Here is a 26,185-nt window from a genome sequence, read left to right on the forward strand (position 1 = left end):
ATTCAACATAGATACCATCTATGCACAGGGCAGGCACAGTCGTGTAGCAGTTAGCGTAATGCTATTACAGTGACCTGGGTTCAATTCCCACCGCTGTCTGTCAGGAGTTTGCACATTCTCCCTGTGACTGCGTTGGTTTCCTCCGGGTGCTCCGGTTCCCTCCCACATTCCAAAGACGCACGGGTTAGGAAGTTGTGGGCATGCTATGTTGGCACCGGAAGCATGGCGATACTTGCAGGCTGCCCCCAGAAGATGCATTTCACTGTGTGTTTTGGTGTACATGTGACTAATAAAGATCTTATCCTTTGTGTAAAAAGTTGCCCCTCAAGTTCCTATTAAATCTTTCCACTCCTACCCTAAACCCATGCCCTCTAGTTCTTAATTCCCCAACAATGGGAAAAGACTGAGTGCATTCACCCTATCTATGACGCTCATGATTTTATATACCTCTCTAAGATCACCCCTCAGTCTCCAATGCTCCAAGGAATAAACTCCCAGCCTGTCCAACCTCTCCCTATAACTCAATACCTCAAATCCTGGCAACTTCCTTGTAAACCTTTTCTGCACTTTTTCCAGTATAATAACATCTTTCCTGCAGCAGGGCGACCAAAACTGAAGACAATACTCCAAGTGCAGCCTCATCAATGTCTTGTACAAATGCACCATGACCTCGCAAATGTTATACTCAGTGGTGCAGCAAGTGGTGTTGCTGCCACACAGCAGCAGCCCAGGTTCAATCCTGGCATCAAGTGCTGTGAGTGTGAAGTTTGCACATTCTCCCTGTGACTGAAGTAGTTTTCCCCAAGTGCTCCAGTTTTCTCTGATATCCGAAAGATATGCTGGCAGGTTAAATGGCTGCTATAAATAGGCCAAAATAGTGTAGGTGGGTGGCAGGAGAGTCGGGGGAAGTTAATGGGTGTGTGAGTAAGGCTGCCAGGAGTTAAGTGGAGGAATGGGAACTGAAAACAGGTAAGTTGTGGTGCAAGGCAGGGAGGGTTATGGGACAAATGTGGGTAAATATGATTAACATAGATACATTGGGCAGCATGCATATAGTGGGTTGAAGTGCCTGTTTCTGTGGTGTACCAGTTGATGACTCTACTCAACTTTGACAGGTCTTCAGTAAGACATTGCCCAATAAGTGGGCCGGGCCTGCAGAATCAGTGCTCAGGTCATAGTGGCTTACTGCCTGCAAGATAGGACAAAATGTTGAGGTAAATAGTGGCAATTCAGAGTGGCAGATGGGTAGTGGTTTATCATGGCATTAAGGCTGGGAACACAATTGGTCACAATTTATATAACTGATTTGGACTTCAGAATCAAAACCTCAGTAACGATAAATGCAATATGGACAAGCCTTTGACAAATGAATTTAAACAATGAGGTAATAATTTTTGTTGGGAAAAATAAGAAATTACATATTTTTTTGAAGACTAGGAATCTAAATGGGAAGAGGAACAAAGAGATTTGTCTTGAAGCAGATTTAGCTGGGTAAATCCCTGGAGACTGCAGATGCTGGAATCTGGAGCAACACCCAAGTGTTGGAGGAATTCAGCGGGTCAGGGAGAATCTGCGGAGGGAAATGGACAGTCGACATTTCGGGTCGGGTCGAGATCCTTCATCTCCATTGAAAGGTAGAGGGGAGATGGCAGGTATAAAAAGCTGGAGGGAAGGTGTGGAGCAAGAACTGGCAGGATCCAGGTGGGGGGGGGGGGGGGTGATAGGCAGATGTAGGAGGGGGCAGAGTGGGAATGATGTCAGAAGCTGGGAGGTGATAGGTGGAAGTGACAAAGAGCTGAAGGTGATGGAATCTGATAAGAGAAGAAGGTGGAGCGTGGAATAAAGGGAGGGAGGTGGGGAGGGGAACCAGTGGGAGGAGTGTGGGTGATGGGCAGCTGGAGAGGGTGGGGGAGGGGAAAGAGATATGGTGATGGCGGCTGGTGGATCAGGAGGAGAGAGAAAAGGGAAAAGGGACCGAGGGGGAGTGGTTACCCAAAGTTTGAGAATTTGATGTTCATGCCATCAGATTGAAAATTGCCCAGGTGGAAGATGAGTTGCTGTTCCTCTAATCTGCATTTAGTCTCGACCTGGCAGTTGAGGAGGCTGTGGACAGACACGTTTGTGTGGGAATGGGAAGGGGAATTAAAATGGCTGGCCACTGGGAGATCCCGACTGGCACGGCAGACAAAGTGAAGGCACTCGGCGAAATGGTCACCCAATCTAAGTCAACAGCTGCATTGGTGCTGCTTCCTGCACCTGTGCAGAGCTTGTCAATATTAATCAACTTCGCTACCAACTTCCACGCCTCCTCTCAAATTCACTTGGTCCATCTCCGACACCGCTCTCCCCTTTCTTGATCTCTCTGTCTCCATCTCAGGAGACAGGGTATCCACTGACATCTTCTACAAACCCACTAACTCCCACAGCTACTCCGAATGCGCCTCCTCCTACCCTGCCACTCGTATGGATGCCATTCCCTTTTCTCAGTTCCAATGTCTCTGCCACATCTGTTCTTGTGATGAGGCCTTCCACTCCAGGGCATCTGCGGTCCTGTTTTTTCAGAAATCGGGGTTCTGCCTCTGCTGCTATTGATGGAGCCATCTCCTGCACTTCTGCCCTCAACCCAACTCCCCCCCTTCCCCCCGGCAGAACTGGGATAGAGTTCACCTGGTCCTCACCTACCACCCTACACATCCAACATATCATTCTTCGCAACTTCTGCCAGCTACAACGGGATCCCCTTACCAGGCACATCTTCCCCTCCTCTCTCCACTTTCCACAGAGATCACTCTCTCTGTGACTCCCTGGTCTGCTCATCCCTCCCCACCCGTCCCCCTTCCCTGTAACCGCTAAAAGTGTTACACCTACCCCTACACCTCCTCCCTCATCACCATCCAGGGCCTTAAGAAGCCCTTCCAGGTGAGGCAGTCCTTCACATGTGAGTCCATCGGTGTTATTTATTGCATCTGGTGCTCCCGTTGCAGCCTCCTCTACATCACTGAGACCAAACGCAGATTGGGTGACTACTTAGCCGAGCACCTTTGCTCCCTCCCCCGTGTCAGCTGGGATCTCCCTCCTTTCCTATCAGATTCCATCATCTTCAGCCCTTTGTCACTTCCAACTATCTCATCCCAGCTTCTGACATCATTCCCACTCTCCTCCCTGTCTCATCTGCCTATCACCCCTCTCATCTGGATCCACTGATAACCTGCCAGCTCTTGCCCCATCCCTTCCCCTCACCTCTTTATGCCGGCAATCTCCCCTCTTTCTTTCAGTCCAAATGAAGTGCCTCAACTTGAAACATTAACTGTCCATTTCCCTCCATAGATGCTGCCTGACCCACTGAATTCCTCCAGTGTTTTGTGAATAAAATCCCTGGGGCATGACCAAGTGTATTCTTGGACATTGTAGGAAGCAAGGGAAGAAATTGCTGGGGCACTGGCAGAGAGTTTTGTATCTTCCTTAGCTGCAGGTGAGATACTGGAGGGTTGCTAATGTTATGCCTTTGTTTAAGAAGGGCTGCAAGGACAAGCCAGGGAACTACAGGCTGGTGAGTCTAACATCAGTGGTGGGAAAATCACTGGAAGAGATTCTGAGAGACAGGATTCATTTGCGTTTGGAAAGGCAAGGGATAGTCAGCACGGCTTTATGTGTGGGAAATCGTGACTCATGAATTCAGTTGAGTTTTTTGAGGAGGTGACCAAAAGGATTGATGAGGGCAGGGCAGTAGATGTTGTCTACATGGACTTTGGCAAGCCTTTTGACAAGACCCCATATGGTAGGTTGGTCCAAAAGTTCAGAACACATGGGATCCAGGGTGAACGAGCCAATTGGATACAAAATTGGCTCGGTGGTAGGAGTCAGAGTGTGGTGGTGGAGGGTTGTTTTTCAGATTGGAGGTCTGTGACCAGTGGTGTGCCACAGGGATCAGTGCTGGGTCCACTGTTGTTTGTCATCTATACTAACAATCTGAATGTGAATGTAGGTGGCATGGTTAGTATGTCTGTGGATGATACCATGCTTGGTAGTGTGGTGGACAGTGAAGAAGGTTGTTTGAGATTACAATGTGATTTTGATCAACTAAGAGAGTGGGCAAAATGGGCAAATGGAATTTAATTTGGAAGTGATGCATTTTTATAAAATAAATGAGGGTAGGACATACACAATGAACGTCAGGGCACTGGGGAGTGTTGTGGAACTGAGAGACCTAGGGGAAAAGTACATAGCTCATTGAAAGTGGCGTCACAGTCAGACAGGGTGGTGAAGCACTGAGTACAAGGGTCGGGAAGTCATGTTACATCTGTATAAAATGGTTAGACCACACCTGGAGTATTATGTGCAGTTCTGGTTGCCATACTAGGGGAAGAATGTCAGCTAGAGGGGGTGCAGTAAAGATTCACAAGGATGTTGCCGAGACTGGAAGGTTGGAGGTATAAGGACTGGATAGGCTTGGACTGCCTTCCCTGGAGCAACAGAGGCTTGTAGAGGTTTATAAATTCATGAGGCCATGGCTAGGGTAGATTGTCATGGTCTTTTACCCAGTGTAGGGAAGTCTAAACTAGAGAGCGTAGGTTTAAGATAAGAGGGAAACGATTTGAAGTGGATCTGAGGGGCAAGCCTTTCACACAGAGAATGGTGGATATGTGGAATGAGCTGCCAGACGAAGTGGTAGAGGCTGGTACAATTACAACATTTGAAAGACAGTTGGGCAGTACATGGATAGGAAATGTTTAGTGGGATATGGGCCAAATGTAGACAATTAGATAGATCAGCATCTTTGATGGTCAGTATGGATGAATTGCGCCAAAGGACTATGTTTGCATATAACAACAAAATCAGTGGTATAGTGAACTGTGAAAAAGATCGTCTAAGATTACAACGGGATTTTGATCAACTGGGCCAGTGGGCCAAGGAATGACAGATGGAGTTCAATTCAGATACATGTGAGGTATTGTATATTGGTAAGACAAATCAGGGCAGTGAATAGCAGGGCCCTGGGGAGTGTTGTAGAACAGAGAGACCTTGCTGTGCAGGTATATATTCCTTGAAGGTGATGACACAGCTAGACAGGATGGTGAAAAGGGTGCAACACTGGAGGAACTCAGTGGGTCAGGCAGCATCCATGGAGGGAAATGGACAGTCAATGTTTTGGGTCGAGGTGTTTAGCATGCTTCTCTTCATCAGTCAGGATATTGAGGACATGAGTTAAGGCATCATGTTACAGCCATACAAGACATTGGTGAGACCACACTTGGAATACTGTGTATGGTTCTGTTTGCCCTGCTATGGGAAGGGTGTCTTTAAACTGCGAAAAAGATTTACAAGGATGGTACTGGGAGTGAAAGGTTTGGGTTATAAAGAGAGGCTGGATAGGCTGGGACTTCTTTCCCTGGAGTGTAGGAGGCCGAAGGATGACCTTACAGAGGTTTATAAGTTCATGGGGGCCAAAGATAAGGTGGATGGTCACAGTCTTTCTTCCAGGGTTGGGGAGCTGACAACTAGTGGGCATAGGTTGAGGGTGAGAGGGGAAAGATTTAAAGGTGACCTGAGGGACAACTTTTTCACACAGGGGGTAGTGAGTATATGGAACAAGCTGCCAGAGAAAGTGGTAGAGGTGGTGACCTCATCTCTACCTTCTTCTCAATTTGCTGACCTATTGTGAATAGGAAGAAGGTGATAGCACTGGTGAGGATACAGAGGAGATTCACCAGGATTTTGCCTGGGATGGCTTCAGTTAATGGGGAGAGACTGGAGAGGCTAGGGTTGCTTTCCTTGGAGTGGCTGAGGGGGGACCTGATAGAGATTTATAAAATTAGGAGAGGCAAAGATAGAGCAGATAGCAGAAAAATTTCCTCTATCACATTGGTGTCCAAAAGTAGAGGGGATGGGTTTTGGCTAAAGGACAGGAGGTTTAAAAGGGATCTGAGGAAGAACTGTTTCACCCAGAGGGTGGTTGGAATCTGGACTACACTGTCTGAGGAGGTGGTGGAGGGAAGTACTCTCACAATATTTAATAAATATCTAAATGTACCCTTGAATCACATGACACCACAGGCTATGGACCAAATGCTGGTAAATGGGAGGACTTGATGATGAGAAGGCATGTGAACCAAGCAGCGAGTTTCTGTGACTTCCAGTCAAATGGAAAGTATTGACTCAGCACTAAACACTGTCCTTGACATTTATCCAGGAAATCTCATTTTCATTCTTAATAGGCTCCATCTTCTTCGTGCAACCTTCTACTATTTATATGCGAAGAGCCCACTTTCAGTTCCCATTTATACTGGCAGCTTATCTTTCCTAATGCACTCTCTTTGTGTCTCTTGATTGTTACTTATCATTTAAAACTCTGCACCCAGAACCAGAAACTAGAACTATGACCTTAAACAAGTCCTCTCAGCCACAGTCCAGGTTCAGCAATGGAATTGCAAGGCCTTCTACGTGATGGTTGCTTTTACTGAACAGTCTGGGCCTTGAAGCTTTCAATGTGCTGATTGGGACCAGATTTGTTACTGCTGTAGGAACTGCTGACACTGCAACTGGAGGGAAATGCACTGGAGGGAAAGTGGCTGCAATTCTAAATCACAACCAGGAAGGGGATGATTTACATAGAACATAGAATAAAGAACATGGAACAGTGCAGCACAGGACAAGCCATTCCACTCATGATGTTGTGCTGATCTTGATACCAATTTATATTAAATATCCTCTTCCTGGAAATCATCAATATCCCTCCATTCCCTTCATATTCATCTGTCTATCTAAAAGCCCCTTAAACTTCACCAAACTGCCTGCTTCCACTACTACCCCTGGCAACCTACCACCCTCTGCGAACTTGCCCCTCACATCATGTTTAAACTTCCCCCTCACGTCACGTTTAAACTTCCCTCTTCCAACCTTAAAAGCATGTCCTCTGGTGTTTGATATTTCTACCCTGGGGAAAATATTCTGACTGTCTACCCGATCCATGCCTCTCATAATTTTAAAAACTTCTATCAGGTCTCCCCTCAGCCTCCGATGCTCCAGGGAGAACAACCCAAGTTTGTCCAACCTCTCATACCCTCTAATCCAGGCAGCATCCTGGTAAACTTCTTCTGTATCTTTCCACAGTCTCCACATCCTTCCTATAATGGGGTGATGAGTGCTGCACACAATACTCCAAGTGTGGTCTGACTAAAGTTTTATATAGCTGCAGCATGACTTCCTTACCCTGATAAGGCTCATAAGCTGATAACCTGGAGAAAGGACTCAGCTGCAGTGTTTGCTGCACATTTGCTGTTCACGGAGGTCAATGAGCCGTTAAGAGGCAAAGATTGTATACTGGACCAACGGTTACAGTCAGAGACTTTTTCCCAGGGCGACAATGGCTAACACGAGCGGACATAATTTTAAGGTGATTGGAGGAAGGTATAAGGGGAATGTCAGGGGTAAATTTATTTACACAGAGAGTGGTGGGTGCGTGGAACACACTGCCGGCAGAGGTTGTGGGGCAGATACATTAGGGACATTTAAGAGACTCTTAGATAGACACATGAATGATCGAAAAATAGGGGACTATGTGGGAGGGAATGGTTGGATAGATTTTAGAGCAGGATAAAATGCCAGCACAACATTGTGGGCCGAAGGGCCTGTACTGTGCTGTGGTGTTCTATGTTCTATGTTCTTATACTCAGCACCCCTACCAATGAAGGCAAGCATGTTGTATGCCTTCTTTACCACCTTATCCACTTGTGTAGCTACTTTCAGCCACTTTGGGGACCCCAAGATCCCTCTGTACCTTAATGCTATTAAGGAGCCTACTATAATGCTATTAAGGAGCCTGTATACTTTCTCCTTTCATTTGACCTCCTAAAGTCCAACTCCTCACACTTGCCCAGATTACCCTCCATCTGCCACTTCTCTGCCCATATCGGTAACGAATATATATCCCACTGTATTCTTTATAGTCCTTTACACTGCCCACAGCTCCACCAATCTTGGTGTCATCTGCAAATTTGCTAATCCACCCATCTACATTTTCACCCAAATCACAAACAACAGAGGCCCCAGCACCGATCCCTGTGGGACACCACTGGTCATGGACCTACAGCCACAATAACAGCCTTCCACCCCTACTCTCTGTCTTCTATGGCCAAACCAGTTCTGAATCAAAATTAGCAATTCACCCTGGATCCCATGAATCAACCTACCATGAGGGATCTTGTCAAATGCCTTCCTAAAGTCCATGTAGATAATGTCCACTGCCTTACCTTCATCAAGCACCTTTGTCACCTCCTCAAAAAACTTAGCCAAATTTGTAAGGCATAATCTGCCCCACACAAAGCCATGCTGACTGTCCCTAAACAGGCCATGACTTTCCAAATGTGCATAAATCCTATCCCTAAGTATCATCTCCAATAGCTTCCCTACCACTGATATGAGGCTCACTAGCCTAGAATTACCTGGAGTGCCCCAATTTCCCTTTCTGAAGAAAGGTACAGGGTTTATGTTGCATTTGCTGGTTTATGCTGGTCAATGGTGTAACAGAGCCATGGGAGAATGGAGGCTGCTGGTGGGCTTGGCTGGGAGTTGCACAGACCAGCTGGCACCGTGGGGGTCTGTCCCTGGCCTCTCGGGGAAGGTTTTCCCCTCTCCTCCGGGAAGGACATGGACGCCTGTTAGACTGTGCTGTTGCTGTGAATATTGGACCAACCATTACTGGTGACACTGGTTAATCTCCTGCCACCGTTCAAGCTCCCTACCCCCCCCCCCCCCCCCCCCGGGTGACTGGAAGGACTAGAAGCTTCACCTCCACATCACTGAATCTGACAGATCCTGTGGGAAGATGTTAATACCTCACCACCGCTGAGAGCTCCAGACTGATCAGGCCACTTGCATCCAGTGTAGCCTGGAGAAGGGACCCAGCTGCGATGTTTGCCGCATGCTTGCAGTTCACGGAGGTCAGTGAGCCGATGGTACCTCATAACCCAGAGCTACAACCGTGGGTTCAGTTCGGCACACACTGACGACCCACAGGTGGGCTGTGGCAGCACCCTCGGACGTGAAGAGGTTCACAGGTCGCTCGATGCTCCCGAAGAGCATACATTGTCCCCGTCTGCGGCACAACGTGTGGTTCCCAGGGTTGGATGGGCACTGACTGTCCACGAGTGAACACTGAACCCAGTTACTCCTGGGCAGGTATTTTGGTGGCCCAAGACATCCCACGTCAAATCTCCAATGACAGTACAACCGCCCTCACCCTGAATATCTCCAGCAGAGGGCAATTCCAACGTTAACAAGGACTGCACTTACCACAGGGTCTCCACAGTGTCCGTCCAGCGGTCATTCACCTTGCAGAGCTCCTCAGTCTCTCGTTCACTATAACACGTCTCCCAGCCACATCAGTGGAGAGCCCCGCTGTCTGAAGCCAGGGCGAAGAGGCGCTCTGTGTCCGCAGCTGTCCAACGTGCCCTCCGCCGCTCGCCCTGCTCAGCCTGTCAGGCAGAAATTGAAGCAGCAGCTGAAGGCACGCAAACAACTAAGGGACTGGAAGGCACCAGAATGTCCGGTTGGACAGCCTCTTCACTGGTTCAGAGAAACTCACTGTCACAGAAACAGATCCTCCCCTCTGCGTGGTGAGTGGGCTGAGGTACATTTGGGACAGTTCCACATATTACACTGGGGGAATTCATATAGTTACAGACAAGGTGGTGGTCCGGGTACACACCGGGGAACTACTTCACCCTGTCCCGCCCGGCCCCGCCCTGTACCCAATGTCCTTCCGCACCACTGGGGAGGGGAGGGGATGGGGAGGGGATGGGGAGGGGAGGGGAGGGGAGGGGAGGGGGAGGGGGAGGGGGAGGGGGAGGGGGAGGGGAGGGGGAGGGGAGGGGGAGGGGGAGGGGAGGGGGAGGGGGAGGGGAGGGGGAGGGGGAGGGGAGGGGGAGGGGAGGGGGAGGGGGAGGGGAGGGGGAGGGGGAGGGGAGGGGGAGGGGAGGGGGAGGGGGAGGGGGGGGGAGGGGGAGGGGAGGGGGAGGGGGAGGGGAGGGGGAGGGGGAGGGGAGGGGAGGGGGAGGAGAGGGGAGGAGAGGGGGGGAAGGGAGGGGGGGAGGGGAGGAGAGGGAGGAGAGGGGGGAGGGGAGGAGAGGGAGGAGAGGGGGGGGAGGGGAGGAGAGGGGGGAGGGGAGGAGAGGGGAGGGGAGGGGAGGGGGGGAGGGGGGGGGAGGGGAGGAGAGGGGAGGAGAGGGGGGCAGGGGGAGGAGAGGGGAGGAGAGGGGAGGAGAGGGGGGGAGGGGGAGGAGAGGGGAGGAGAGGGGAGGAGAGGGGGGGGAGCGGAGGGGGGGAGGAGAGGAGGGGGGGAGGAGAGGAGGGGGAGAGGAGAGGGGGGGGAGGAGAGGGGGGGAGGAGGGGAGGGGGGGAGGAGAGGGGGGAGGGGGAGGAGAGGGGGGAGGGGGAGGAGAGGGGGGGGAGGAGAGGGGGGGGAGGAGAGGAGGGGGAGAGGGGGGGAGGAGAGGAGGGGGAGAGGGGGGGAGGAGAGGAGGGGGAGAGGGGGGGAGGGGGACGGGAGGGGAGAGGGGGGGAGGGGGGACGAGAGGGGGGAGGGGGGACGGGAGGGGAGAGGGGGGAGAGGAGGGGGGAGGGGGGGAGAGGAGGAGGGGGGAGAAGAGGGGGGAGAGGGGGGGAGAGGGAGGAGAGGGGGGAGCGGAGGGGGGGAGGGGAGGGGGGGAGGAGAGGAGGGGGAGAGGAGAGGGGGGGAGGAGAGGGGGGGAGGAGGAGAGGGGGGGAGGAGAGGAGGGGGGGAGGAGAGGGGGGAGGGGGAGGAGAGGGGGGGGAGGAGAGGGGGGGGAGGAGAGGAGGGGGAGAGGGGGGGGGGAGGAGAGGAGGGGGAGAGGGGGGGAGGAGAGGAGGGGGAGAGGGGGGGAGGGGGACGGGAGGGGAGAGGGGGGGAGGGGGGACGGGAGGGGAGAGGGGGGAGAGGAGGGGGGAGGGGGGGAGAGGAGGAGGGGGGAGAAGAGGGGGGAGAGGAGGAGGGGGGAGAAGAGGGGGGAGAGGAGGAGGGGGGAGGGGGGGAGAGGAGGAGGGGGGAGGGGGGGAGAGGAGGAGGGGGGAGGGGGGGAGAGGAGGGGGAGAGGAGGAGGGGGGAGGGGGGGAGAGGAGGGGGAGAGGAGGGGGGAGGGGGGGAGAGGAGGAGGGGGGAGGGGGGAGAGGAGGAGGGGGGAGGGGAGAGGGGAGAGGGGAGAGGAGGGGGGAGGGGGGGAGGGGGAGGAGGGGGGGAGAGGAGGGAGAGAGGGGAGAGGGAGGGGGGAGAGGGAGGGGGGAGAGGAGGGAGGGGGGGGAGAGGGAGGGGGGAGGGGGAGAGGGGAGAGGGAGGGGGGGAGGGGGGAGAGGGAGGGAGGGAGGGGGGGAGGGGGGAGGGGGAGAGGGAGGGGGGAGAGGGGAGGGGAGAGGGAGGGGGGGAGGGGGGAGAGGGAGGGGGGGAGGGGGGAGAGGGAGGGGGGAGAGGGGAGGGAGGGGGGAGAGGGGGGGAGAGGGGATGGATGGAGGGGGGAGGAGCGAATTGGTGGGGAGGGGTGGGGAGAAGGAGGGGTTGAGGGAGCGGTGGAGTTGAAGGAAGGGATGAGGTGAGGGAGGAAGGCATGGTAGGGAGAGGTCCCCCTTCACCTTCACCTTCACCTTCACCTTCACTCTCTCCATTTCACCTCCACACCATCCAATTGAACCCCACTCCATCCATTTCATCTCCACTGCCTCATCTTTGCCCCTTCATTCCCTCTCACTGATTCATCTTCACTCCCACCTGTTTCACCCTCACTCAATCCCATTCAAGCTCACTCCCTTTCACCCTCACTTCCTCCCCTGCAGCACAACTCCCTCCCCTACACCCTCATACCCTTCCTGCACCTTCACACTCTCCCCTACACCCCACATCCTCTCCTGTACACCAACACCCTTTTCTGCACCCTCACACACCTCCTTCCCCCTCACACCATACCCCTCACACCTTCCCCTACATCCCAACACACTCCACTACACCCTCACAGCATCCCCTACACCCCACCAGCATCCCCACACCCTCAAACCCTCCCACACTGCTCCCTTACACCCTCCCTACACTCCCACACCCTCCCCTGCACTCTCTCACCCTTGCCTACACCCCATAAACTCTGCTACACCCACACACCATTCCCTACACCCTCCCCTAACCCCACACCCCTACACACTCCACCTTCCGCTTCCCCACCCACTGTACCAGCACATAGACAGACCTTGGATCCTCCGTCCCTGTTCTCAGTCTCTCCTGACTCAGGTTGTTATTCCATGCAGTGGTGAGTTCCCCCTTTCCTGTCCACCCATACCCCTGCCCCTTCCATACCGTCACACCCTCCCCAACCACCACCATTTCCAGACTGTCCCAGAGCAAGGTGGCATCTCCCTGCCACCTTGCTCTGAGACAGTGTCTGTCAGTAGCCCTGGGCTGCTCTCTGTGAGTCCCAGCCCACAGCCCTGGGAGAACTGCAGTGCTGCCGCAGTCTCTGCCCTGGGCTCGGCACTATTGGCACCCCAACAAACATACTCCAGTGCACGGAGACATCAAGTACAGGCCGCTGAGATTTACATTTCAGCAGTACCCCAATGTTTAGCTTGAGATGCCGCCCCCATCCCTCAGTCCTCAGCTGTACTCACAGGTGGGGCCAGCTTGGCTAGAGACTGGGAGGGAACGGTCTCACAGCGTCTGCCTGTCTGACTGGAAGTGATTGGTGGTGCGGCCCAAGGATCTGCAGGAGACAGCCCGCCCATTTGCTACTCAGCCAGAACACTGAAAGCCAAGCTCATCCCTGAAGAGTATTGGATTCAATTTCATTCCACTTTGTGTTTGGAATTGCTGCTGATGGATTATCGTTTAAAAGCTGCATCTCACCTGCTTGTTCTTTGCTTCCTGAGAGGTTGTGTGGGCAGAGTGTGAGGGAAGAAGGAAGATGTGGAGATTGGAGCAGTCCCAGATGTGCCCAGTTACCCAGTCACATACATCCCTCATGTCCCAGTCCCAGACATCCTGTGCCCCAGTCCCAGATGTCCCATGCCCTAGTCACAGATGTCCCCAGTCCAAGACAACCCCAGTGTCCCTGTCCCAGATGTCTGTAATGTTCCAGACATCCCCAGTGTCCCAGTCCCAGAAGTCCCCAGTCCCAGATGCCTCCAGAGTTGCACAGCCCTGGAACACACCCTTTCAGTCACCCACATCCATGCCAACCTCTCTGCCCATCTACCATTTCCTTTCATGCTTTGCTGAATGTCTCTGAAACAGAGGTATTGTATCTGATTCCATTACTTTGTCTGGCAGTGAGCTCCAGATATCAACCATTCTGTGTAAGGAAACTCTCCCCTTAAATCCCCTTTAAAGCTCTTTCCTCTCACATTATACCTATGCCCTTTTATTTATGATAGCCCCCCTATGGGGATAAAGAAACTATCAACTGTATCTGTGCCTCTCATTATGTTATATACAGGTTGCCCTCGGGTAGTGATCAGGTTCCGTTTTTACAGACGTTGACATTGTCAGTAAGTTGGAACACACACATCACTTGATATGGTAACCTCACCTCCACAGTATTAGAACATAGAACATTACAGCACAGTACAGGTTCTTCAGCCCATGATGTTGTGCCAACCTTTTAGCCTACTCTAAGACCAATCTAACCATTCCCTCTCACATGAAAAACACAATGATGCTGGAGGAACTCAGCGGGCCAGGCAGCATCTGTGGAGAAAAGCAGGCCGTCAATGTTTTGGGTCAGGACCCTTCTTCAGGACAGAAGATAGGAAGAAGGGGAAGCCCAATATATAGGAGGGAAAAGCAGAGCAGTGATAGGTGGACAAAAGAGGGGAGGTGGGGTGGGCACAAGGTGGTGATAGGTAGATGCAGGTAAGAGATAGTGATAGGCAGGTGCGAGGGAGGATAGGTAAAAGGTAAGAAGAGAAGGGGGTGGGGATTACCTATAGTTGGAGAATTCTCCCACTTTAGGTAATCCCTAACCCCGCACCCCACCCCCCCACCATGCTTCTTCTCTTCTTCCCTTTCCTAGCCTTTTTTCTCTCTCTTCTTACCTTTTACCCACCTCCCAGTGGATCTGCTCTCTCCTCCTCCCCTGCACCTGCCCACCACTATCTCTTACTGTCTCTTATCTACCTATGACCACCTTGTGCCTACCCTGCCTCCCCCTCCGCTTTTGTCTACCTATAACTGCTCTGCTTTTCCCTCCTATATATTGGGCTTCCTCTTTTCCTATTGTTACGGACTCAGTGAAAGTCCCTTTAAGATAGAGAGTGTGTGTGTATATGTGTGTGGGGCGTGCTTACATCAAGAGAAGATAAAGGACGTAATGACGTTGTTGAAGAAGTTAGAAGAAGAAGAAGGAGAGAGAGAGATAGAGAAGGGAGAGAGACACCAGTCTGCTAGTTTTCTCTATCAATGGATGAGAAACAATAACTGTGTCTGCCACTGAAATCCATGTATGGAAGTTGGAAGTAATCCGGTGGAGTTCACTTGGTTGCTGACCTGTAGAAGGAAACAGGTATTTGTGTGTGTGGATGACCACGATTCGGATGCTTTTCGGGGTGAGGAAGTCACTACCGAGTAAACACTGAAGTGTCGTTTGGGTTCCATTGTGGAACATTTGGATTTCGTATTTACTCTCTCTATGTTTCTCTACATCTACGTCTTATCTTCAGACAACGGTGGTTGTTGAAGAAGCCCTTGCTCATGTTTCACCTTATGGCTTGCGGAACTGAACTTTAAGAACCATTCCGGAACTTGGAGTTTGGGACTTTGTCACACACACACACACGAAGAGTTTAGTTTTGGGGTTAACGTTCGAGGTTTAACATTTTTGAATTCTAACATACTAACATTTTTACTTTTATTTTACGTATTATCATAAGTAGTGATTAATAAAATAGTTTTTAACACTGAATCATGCTCAGTATGTTTCTTTTGTTGCTGGTTCATGACAAAATTGGGGGCTCGTCCGGGATAGTTCCCAAGGTTAACGAGATTCGTCCGGGATCCAATCCAAACATTAACGAGTGTCGTCTGGGATCGTTCCCCAGATTGACGAGATTTGTTCGGGATTCAATCCAAAGATTTTTGAGGGAGGTCTGATAAATTCTTTTTAATTGGCTTGTGTGTGTGGAAACCAGCAGCAATGGATATTAAGGCATTTTTGGAGTCACCAACCCAAAAGGGATTGGAGGTGGCGAAAAAGGATGATCTGACAAAGATTGCTACAAGGCTAAACCTTACAGAAGTAAAGCAGTCTATGAGAAAGGCAGATATTCAGAGACTGATAGATGGCCATTATGTGGAAAAGAAGGTGTTTGAGAAGGAAGTGTTAAAAACAGTTTCCTGGCAGTGAAATAGCAATTTCTGAGGCACAGGTGCAGCTGGCAAAGATAGAGGCTGAACGAGAGCAAACCCAGTTAAAGATAGAGGCTGAACAAGAGCAAAAGAGATTAGGGGCCGAACAAGAGCAAAAGAGATTAGAGGCCGAACAAAAGAAATTAGAGACTGAACGAGAGATAACTCAGATGAAGATAGAGGCTGATCTAGCAATGAAGCAGATGGAATTGAAGAGGATGGAGCTGGATAGTGAGGAGAAGGAGAAACAGAGGCAGCATGAGTTACAAATGAAGCGAAAGAGTTTGGAATCTGATTCTGATGATGGTTTTTCAGCCAGCAGGGAGGTTCGATTAGTTCCTCCTTTTGAAGAAGATCAGGTTGATCAGTATTTCCAACATTTTGAAAAGGTTGCTGTGAGTTCAAACTGGCCAAAGAAAGGATGGGCTCTTATGGTACAGAGTGTGATTAAAGGTAAAGCTCAAAAAGCTTATTCTGCTTTGCCTGCTGAGGATGCAGCTGATTATACCAAGGTAAAACAAGCTATATTGAAGGCCTATGAATTGGTACCTGAAGCTTATAGACAAAAATTTAGAGACTTGAGGAAATCTGCAGATCAGACTTATATGGAATTTGCCAATGGAAAGAGAATATGTTTTGAATGATGGTACATGGCTAAAAATGTAGATGGGGATTTTGATAAATTGAAACAGTTGATATTAGTGGAAGACTTTAAAAGATGTGTTCCAGCTGTATTAACAACATATTTAAATGAAAAGGCAGTGGAAACTTTACAAGAAACTGCTAGGTTGGCAGATGATTATGCTTTAACCCATAAATCGAAATGGGGACAACCTAAAACCTTTCAAAAGAGTTACAAGGACAATCCAGGTAAACCAGAGATTAAATTGGGAGGTAATCAAAAAGGGAAGGATGAAAAGAAGCCAGTGCTGGAGAAACCTGTTGAGCGTACTTGTTATTACTGTAAGAAACCTGGCCATGTGATATCTAATTGTGCCCTTTTGAAGAAAAGGAAGGAAGCTGTGCCCAATGCTTGCTTTCAGGCAATTAAAAATCAAAAAGGTTTAGGAGATGCTGTTAAAGATCAGTCCTTGCAAGAGGTAAAAGCGGGAAAGTTGGAGGAGGTGAGAAAGGAATTCCGTTCTTATGTATCAGAGGGTTTTGTTTCACTGAATGATGGGTCACCCCAGGTGCCAGTGAAAATTCTTAGAGATACTGGGGCTTGTCAATCTCTCTTGCTGGACAGTGTTTTAAATTTTGGTGAAGAAAGTGACACTGGTGAGGTAAATCTAATACGAGGCGTTACAGATGACACCATATCTGTCCCTTTACACAGGGTGATTTTAAAGTCAAAGTTCGTAGAAGGACCAGTCGAGATAGGGATAAGACCTAGGTTACCAGTGGAAGGAGTTTCTTTGTTATTGGGAAATGACCTTGCAGATGGAGAAATTGTTCCTGTGGTACGGTTAACAACCAAACCAAGGATTGATGAGTCTGAGAATGATCCAGATGTTTACCCATCATGTGTGGTGACTCGAGCTAGAGCCAGAGAATTAGGCAAGACAGACAGTCCGATGCAGTCTGATGTAGTTCCTTGTGACAGTCCTAAACAGGAAGAAAATTATGATGCCTTACCTGAGACTTTTCTGTCTTCATTGGAGGATCAACATCCTTATAGTGAGCCTGAATTTAAAGATTTGTCTTTGTCGAGGAAGGATTTTATGGTGGAACAGACAAAGGACCCTGAGTTGACAGAATTGAAAGAAAAAGCACTGTCATGTGAGGACGATTGAAAAGTGCCAACTGGATACTATGTCAAAAATGGAGTATTAATGAGGAAATGGAGACCTCCTCATGTTCCTGTTACTGAGGAATGGGAAGTTATTCATCAGGTTGTTGTTCCAAAGTTTATAGGGATGAGATTTTAAACCTGGCCCACAGTATGCCTTTGGGTGGTCATTTTGGTGTGAATAAAACTGTAGGGAAGATCTTGAAACAATTCTATTGGCCTGGTTTGAGAAAAGATGTGGTGATGTTTTGTCGAACCTGCCACACATGTCAGATGGTAGGTAAACCAAATCAAAAACCCCCTGTGGCTCCATTTGAAACCAATTCCTGCTTTTGGTGAAGCCCTTTTCGAAGGTGATTGTGGACTGTGTTGGCCCATTACCAAAGTCTAAGACTGGAAATCAGTATCTGTTAACCATCATGTGTGCCACTTCTAGATTTCCAGAGGCAATACCCCTTACAAATATTAAGGCCAAGACGGTGTCAAAGGCTCTTTTAAATTTTTTTACCTTGTTTGGTTTGCCAAAAGAAATCCAATCTGATCAAGGTTGTAATTTTATGTCTATTTTTTTCAACAACTAGTCTATGAGCTGGGAGCAAAGCAGATTGTATCATCTGCATATCACCCAGAATCTCAAGGAGCTCTGGAGAGATTTCATTCTACTCTCAAAAATATGCTGAAGACTTATTGCTTTGAAAACACCAAGGATTGGGACGAAGGTATCCATTTACTTTTGTTTGCCGTTAGAGAATCAATCCAGGAGTCAATAGGATTTAGTCCGTTTGAGCTTGTATTTGGACATAGGGTGAGAGGACCTTTCGAATTGTTGAGAGAGCAATGGGTTAATGAGGAAGTGCACTTGAGTCTGTTGGACTATGTCCAAAAATTTAACACTCGGTTGGAGAGAGTCTGCCAGCTAGCGAGAGAGAATTTGAAAACCAGCCAGATAAGAATGAAGACATATTTTGATAGACGTGCTCGGCCTAGGACATTTGCAGTGGGGCAAAAGGTGTTGGTATTTTTCCCTAGCCAAAATAATCCCTTGCAATCTTGTTTTTCCGGACCCTATGTTATTGAATCTCAAATGACTGATATAACATATATAATCAAAACACCAGATAGACGCAAGAAAACACAACTCTGTCATGTAAACATGCTAAAACCTTATTATGAGAGGGATTCAGTTGTGGCCTTGGTGGATGATGTAAAGGTTGTTTCTAGAATGCCTGATGTTGATGTTGAGGAAGGCCAATTTAGACCAAATATTGTTCCATCGAAACTAAAAAACCAAAATGTCATGGAGAACCTTGAAACAAAGTTGGACCATTTACAAGGTTCACAAAAACAACAGATGAGAGAATTAATTTTAAAATTTAAAAATCTGTTCCCAGATGTTCCAAACAGAACATCGATAATTACCCATGATGTTGATGTTGGGGATGCAAAACCAATCAAACAACACCCATATCGAATGAATGTGGACAAAAGTAAACTTGTTGATCAGGAAATAAAATACATGTTGGAAAATGATATTATTAGACATTCTACTTCAAATTGGAGTTCGCCCTGTGTTATTGTACCTAAACCTGATGGAACTGTTAGATTTTGCACAGATTACAGGAAAGTGAATGCTGTAACGAAGTCAGATGCTTACCCTATTCCTAGGGTGGATGATTGCATAGATAGAGTGGGAAAGGCAAAATTTCTTACAAAGATTGACTTATTAAAAGGGTACTGGTGTGTTCCATTAACAGATAGAGGAAGGGAGATTTCAGCCTTTGTAACCCCTTCTGGATTGTATGAATACAATGTTTTGCCATTTGGAATGAAAAATGCTCCGGCAACATTTCAAAGAATGATTAATTCAGTGATTCATGGGTTAAAACATACAGATGCCTACATTGATGACTTAGTGACTGGGAATGATACTTGGGAAGATCACATCTCTGCGTTAGAAAGGTTGTTTTGAAAGACTTTCCAAGGCTAACCTTACAGTTAACTTGGCTAAAGTGAATTTGGACCATGCCACTGTGACTGTATCTTGGTTATGTTGTAGGTCAAGGCAAGCAAGCTCCTGTTCAGGCAAAAGTTCAAGCAATATCTGAGTTCCCTATTCCCACAGGTACGAGGACTGTTAGAAGATTTTTGGGAATGGTTGGATATTACCGAAAATTTTGTAAAAATTTTGCTGATATTGCTCTTCCCCTAACTAATCTTCTGAAGAAGGGAGTAAAGTTTGTTTGGACAGATTCTTGTCAAGAAGCATTTGAGAAGCTGAAAGCCATTTTATGCTACCATCCTGTGCTCAAAACACCTGACTTTGAAAAGCCATTTTCAGTAGCAGTAGATGCCAGTGATGAAGCTGCAGGAGCTGTGGTGTTGCAGAAGGGTGACTTTGATGATATTGACCATCCTGTAGCTTACTTTTCAAAGAAATTTAATGAGCATCAAAAGAATTATTCTACCATAGAGAAAGAATTACTTGTCGCTTTGTTTTAGCCTTGCAACATTTCAGTGTATATGTTTGCACCGCTCAGAAACCATTGACTGTATATACAAATCAAAACCCATTGGTGTTTCTGAGCCGAGTCAAAAACAAGAACAGAAGGCTGTTAAACTGGAGTTTAATTTTGCAAGAGTTTGACCTCATGATAACTCACATTAAAGGTAAAGATAATGTGATTGCTGATTGTCTTTCCCGATGTTAAATGGGAAACATGTATCTGTACTAATCTGATAGTCTGTAGTTGTGTAGCATGATAATTATTAACATTACTAACTGTATGCGCGGTTAAATTTTTCTTGGGAAAATTTTTTTTTAGGTGGGAGGTGTTACAGACTCAGTGAAAGTCCCTTTAAGATAGAGAGTGTGTGTGTATGTGTGTGTGGGGCGTGCTTACGTCAATAGAAGATAAAGGATGTAATGACGTTGTGAAGAAGTTAAGAAGAAGAAGAAGGAGAGAGAGAGAGAGAGGGAGAGAGACACCAGCCTGCTAGTTTTTCTCTATCGATGGATGAGAAACAATAACTGTGTTCTGCCACTGAAATCCATGTATGGAAGTTGGAAGTAATCCGGTGGAGTTCACTTTGTTGCTGACCTGTAGAAGGAAACAGGTATTTGTGTGGACGACCACGATTCGGATGCTTTTCGGGGTGAGGAAGTCACTACCGAGTAAACACTGAAGTGTCGTTTGGGTTCCATTGTGGAACATTTGGATTTCGTATTTACTCTCTCTATGTTTCTCTACATCTACGTCTTATCTTCAGACAACGGTGGTTGTTGAAGAAGCCCTTGCTCATGTTTCACCTTATGGCTTGCGGAACTGAACTTTAAGAACCATTCCGGAACTTGGAGTTTTGGGACTTTGTCACACACACACACGAAGAGTTTAGTTTTGGGGTTAACGTTCAAGGTTTAACATTTTTGAATTCTAACATACTAACATTTTTACTTTTATTTTACGTATTATCCTAAGTAGTGATTAATAAAATAGTTTTTAACACTGAATCATGCTCAGTATGTTTCTTTTGTTGCTGGTTCATGACACTATCTTGTCCTGAAGAAGGGTACTCATAAGACATGCTCTCCAATCTAGGCAGCATCCTGGTAAATCTCCTCTGCACATTTTCTAAAGTTTCCACATCCCTCCTATCCTGAGGCGACCAGAACCGAACATAATATTCTAAGTTGGTCTAACCAGGGTTTTATAGAGCTGCAACATTACCTCGTAGCCCTTGAACTTAATCCCCCTACTAATGAAGACAACACACCATACGCCTCTCTTAACAACCTTATCAACTTGCACGACAACTTTGAGGGATCTATGGACTAGGATCCCAAGATCCCTCTGTTCCTCTACACTGCTAAGTATTGTAGTGAATGGCATCAAAATGGATGAATGAGAATGAACAATTACTAAATGCGGAGAGAGAGAGATAAAGTTCTACCTTTCGGGGGAACAAAAGTATGTATGCACTTTGGAATTTTGAATCTAATAATAATAAAGGTACTCATTTGTAGGACATAAAACAGTGCAGCACAGCAACAAGCCCTTTGGCCTACAATGTTATGTTGAACTAATTAAAGTAATGACACCTAATTAAACTAATCCCTTCTGCCTACACATGATCCTTATTCCTCCATTCTCTGCATATTCATGTACCTCTCTAAGAGCTTCTTAAATGCCTCTATTTATTTGCCTCCACCACCACCCCTGGCAGCGCATTCCTGGCACCCACCACTCTCTGTGTAAAAAACATGCTCCGCCCCTCTCAGCTTCAATGCCTGCCCTCCAGTATGAGACATTGCTACCCTGAAAATCCACGTGGCTCTCTGCTTCCACCACTTCCCCAGGCATCTACCAATCTCTGTGTAAAACTTGCATCGTAACTCTCTTTTAAACTTTCCCCCTCTCACCTTAAATGACATATTGACCCTGGTTGACGTTCTTACCATTCAGAGGAATGAACATTTGCATGTACTTTAGAACTGTGATTTTAATAATATTAGAGGTGTTCATTTGTAGAACAGAACGGTGCAGCACAAGAACAGGCCCTTTGGCCTACGATGTTATGCTGAACTAATTAAGTAAATGACACCTAATTAAACTAATCACTAATTCTAGTATTTGACATTTCGACCCTGGGAAGAAAGATTGTCACTGCCTGCTCTGTCCATGCCTCTCATAATTTTATAGACATCTATCAGGTCTCCCCTCAGCCTCCGCTGCTCCGGAGAAAACAACCCCAGTTTATTGAACCTCTCCTCATAGCATATCCAGACTTCATCCTATTAAACTTCTTCTGCACCCTCTCCAAAGCCTCCACATCCTTGCCATAATGGGATGACCAGAACTGAATGCAATACTCCGGATGTGGCCTAACCAGAGTTCTATGAACAGAGAACAGCACAGGAACAGGCCCCTTGGCCCACAGTGTTGTGCTGAACGAATTAAATCAGTAATTCAACACCTAACTAAACTCACCCTTTCTGCCAACACAATGTCCATATCCCTCCGTTCTCTGCATATTCATCTGCCTATCTAAGAGTTTCTTAAATGCCTCTATTGTATTTGCCTCCACCACCACCCCTGGCAGCGCACTCCAGGCACCCAACACTCTCTGTGTAAAAACCTTGCACCCGCACATCTCCTTTAAACTTTCTCCCTCTCACCTTAAATTCATGCCCTCTAGTCATGGAGTCATAGAGCAACACAGCACAGATACAGGCCCTTTGGCTCAACCAGTCCATGCTGACCACAGTATCCACACAGCTATTCCCAATTTCCTGCATTTGGCCCATATCCCTCTAAGCCCTACCCCTCTGTGTACCGATCCAAGTGCTTCTCAAATGATACTATTGTACCTGCCTCAACTACTTCCTCTGGCAGCTCATTCAATTTACTTTCTGCATGAAAAAGTTGCCCCTCAGGTCCCCTTTAAATCTTTCCCCTCTCACTCTAAATCTATGCCCCCTAGTTTTGGACTCCCCTACCCTGGGGAAAAGACTGCCACCATCCATCTTTTCTGTGTCTCTCACCCCTCATTCTCCTATGTTCCAAGGAATAAGGACCTAGCCTGGCCAAACTCTCCCTGTAACTCAAGCCCTCCAATCCTGGTAACATTCTTGTAAATTTTTTCTGCACTCTTTCCAGTTTATCCATGTCTTTCCTATAACAGGGTGACCAAAACTGTACACAGTACTCCAAGTGCGGCTTCACCAACATCTTATACAACTGCAACATGATGTCCCAACTCAACGCCCTAACTGATGAAGGCCAGCCTGCTAAACGCCTTTTCCACCACTGTCTGCCTGTGACACCGCTTTCAACGAAACGCTTTCTCCTAGGTTCCATTTCACTCCCTAGTGCCCTACCATTCTTAATAGTTACCTAGTTTTGTGAATAATCATTTAGTTGTATAATCATTTTAGTTACCTCTTCAAACTCCTCCTAATCAGACTCTGTCTATCCAAATGCTGATAGATCCTGTCCCTCAGAATTCGCTTCAGTAACTCCCCCACCACTGTTGTCAGTCATGGGTAAAAATTGGAAAAGATTCTGAGGTATATGATTAATCTACACTGGAAAGGCAGGGATTTATCAGAAGTAGTCCCTGGCTAGTCTTTGCTACCCTTCTTAAACAATGGAACAACATTAGCTACCTTCCAATCTTTGGGAATTTCATCAGTGGCTGATGATGAACCAAATATTTCCATCTCCGCAATTTTTCCTCCAGCCTCCCACAAAGTCAGAGGATGCACTTGGTCAGGCCCTGGGGATCTATCAACCTTAGTGTGCTGTAAGGATGCAAATACCTCTTCCTTGGTTACATGAATGTCTTCCAAAATGTTTCCACTTGTTTCCCTTATCTCTTGAGCAACCGAGGTTTTCTCCTCAGTGAACACCAAGGAGAAATATTCATTAAAAATCACACCCATCTTCTGTGGCTCAAGACATAGCCAGCCCTGCTGATCTCTAGACGAACCTCCTCTCTCCCCAGCCACCCTTTTACTCCTCGGATTTTCCTTAACCTTACCTGCCAGATCCATCTCATACCCTCTTTTTGCCCTCCTCATTTCCCTCTTAAGTATCCCTATAATTTTTATAGTCACCAAAGGACTCACTCGTCCCCACCCTCCTAAACCCAATGTATGCTTCCTTCTTTTTCTGGAGCAGAGACTCAAAATCTCTTGTCAGCCAGGGAATGCCAAAACTTGCCGTAATAGGAATATGCTGCTCCTGGGCTCTTGATATCACACTCTTAAAAACCTCCCACTTGCCATTCATTCCTTTCCCTTCAAACAGGCTCACCCAATTGACCTCTGCTGGCTCCTGCCTAATTCCCCCAAAATTAGCCTTGCTCCAGTTTAGGACCCTAACTTGTTGACCTGTACTATCCTTTTCCATCAGACAGGACCTTGCCTCAAGTACTCAGTTAGGACCTCACCCACATCCTCAGCCTCCAAGCATGTGTTCCCTCCTTTATCCTCGAGTGGTCTTACCCTCTGCTTAGTTATCCTCTTGCTCTTGACATATGTATAGAATGCCTTCCTATTCTCGTTAATCCTACTTGCCAATGACTTTTCATGGCTCCTCTTGGCTCTGCTAATTCCCTTCTTGTGTTCTTTTCTGGCTTCTTTATAATTCTCAAAGGGGTTTGATTTTAGCTTCCGAAACATTACATACACTTCATTTTTCTTCTTGACTAAATCCACCAGCTTTCTCGTCATCCAAGGTTCCCTTGCCTTGCCATTCTTGTCCTTCCTTCTTACTGGAACATACCTGTGCACCAACCCATGTACCGAGACAAAAACGCATTTCCGCCAGGAACTATAGGGAGGGGCTGACTAGTTGTGACGTCGCACAGGAGAGTCCACTGACCTGGGCCAACTACAAAATCTTGGAGCTGCAGGCCTGAGACTGCGATTCTGTAGCTGGGCAGCTCGTCGTCGGCATCCAGGGACAGGCTGTGGATGGTCGGTCTGGAGAGTGCGTCAGCAACAACATTGTCCTTTCCGGAGACATGTTGGATATCCGTTGTGAACTTGGAAATGTAGGACAAATGTCACCGCTGGCGGGCTGACCAGGGATCGGGGATCTTAGTGAAGGCAAAAGACAATGGCTTGTGGTCAGTGAACGCGGTGAAAGGCCTGCCTTCTAAAAAGTACCAGAAATGCCGGATTGCCAGGTACAGCACTAGTAGTTCTCAATCAAAAGTGCTGTATTTGAGTTCAGGTGGCCTAAGGTGCCTGCTGAAAAACGCCAAGGGTTGCCAACGGCCTTCGATTAGTTGTTCCAGTACTCCACCAACCGCAGTGTTGGATGCGTCCTCCGTGAGGGTGGTTGGGACGTCTGTCCTGGCGTGTACCAGCATTGCGGCGTCTGCTAGGGCTTCTTTGGCCTTAACGAAGGCAGCCGTGGCCTTGTCATCCCAGGCGATGTCCTTGCCCTTGCCAGACATCAGCAAGAACAAAGGGTGCATGATACGGGCTGCTGCGGGGATGAAATGATGGTAAAAGTTGACCATCCTAACGAACTCCTGCAGGCCTTTGACCATGTTGGGACGGGCAAAATAGCAGATAGCATCTACCTTGGTGGGTAGGGGTGTTGCTCCTTCGCTGGTGATTCTGTGGCCGAGGAAATCGATAGAGTTGAGTCCGAATTGGCACTTGGCCGGGTTGATAGAGGCCGAAATCACTGAGGCGGGATTACAGTCAGCGGAGGTGGGAAAAGTGTTCTTGGTGGTTACGGCTGGCGGTGAGGATGTCATCTAAATAAATGAATACGAAGTCCAGGTCGCGGCCTACCACGTCCATCAGCTGCTGGAAGGTCTGCGCGGCGTTCTTAAGGCCGAACAGCATTCGAAGGAACTCGAAGAGGCTGAACAGAGTGAAGAGCGCAGTTTTGGGGACGTCGTCAGGGTGGACCGGGATTTGGTGGTATCCCCGGACGAGGTCCACCTTGGAGAAGATGTGGGCCCCATGTAGGTTTGCCGCGAAGTCCTGGATATGAGGGACGGGGTAGCGGTCTGGGGTGGTGGCGTCGTTCGGCCTGCGGTAGTAGCCGCAGGGCCCCCAACCGCCGGTGGCTTTGGGGACCATGTGCAGGGGGGAGGCCCAGGGGCTGTCTGACCTGCGAACGATTCCCAGCTCCTCCATGCGGCAGAACTCCTCCTTCGCCAGGCGGAGCTTGTCTGGAGGTAGTGGTCGTGCTCAGGCGTGAAGGGGTGGCCCTGTTGCCTGCTATGAGTGTTGCAGCCGGTCAGGGGTAAAACACTGACCTCTGCTCCAGTATCGACAAGGAAATGATGCCCAGACTGCTTGTCCCAAACAAATAGGAGGCTGTGTTGGTGGCCAGCCGCCATAGCCATCAGTGGTGGCTGGCCTTGGCGTTTCCCTGAAACTTGCAGGGTGGGCGGCATTGACAGGCCTCTGCGCCCCACCTCTGATGGTAGAAACACAGCTGGTCATCAGTGTCGTCGTCTGTGTTTCTGGGGTGTGG

General features: G+C 48.4%; 1 protein-coding gene across 9 annotated transcripts in view; it reads right to left on the minus strand.

Moving 5' to 3' along the window:
- The window catches only part of trpm2 (transient receptor potential cation channel, subfamily M, member 2), a 247,332-nt gene that overhangs the window by 190,324 nt on the left and 30,823 nt on the right, over positions 1–26,185 (minus strand). For 6 of the 9 annotated variants that reach the window (XR_007958558.1, XR_007958583.1, XR_007958595.1 and 3 more), the window contains exon 1: positions 9,292–9,691. The gene's annotated coding sequence lies outside the window, so the exon portion shown is untranslated. Of the gene's footprint in view, positions 1–9,291; positions 9,692–17,029; positions 17,186–24,565; positions 24,704–26,185 lie in introns of those variants that run through there. The other 3 variants (XM_052043168.1, XM_052043247.1, XM_052043091.1) reach the window with 3 other exon arrangements.

Source organism: Pristis pectinata, chromosome 1 (genome assembly GCF_009764475.1).
Source record: "Pristis pectinata isolate sPriPec2 chromosome 1, sPriPec2.1.pri, whole genome shotgun sequence".
Taxonomy (NCBI): Eukaryota; Metazoa; Chordata; class Chondrichthyes; order Rhinopristiformes; family Pristidae; genus Pristis; species Pristis pectinata.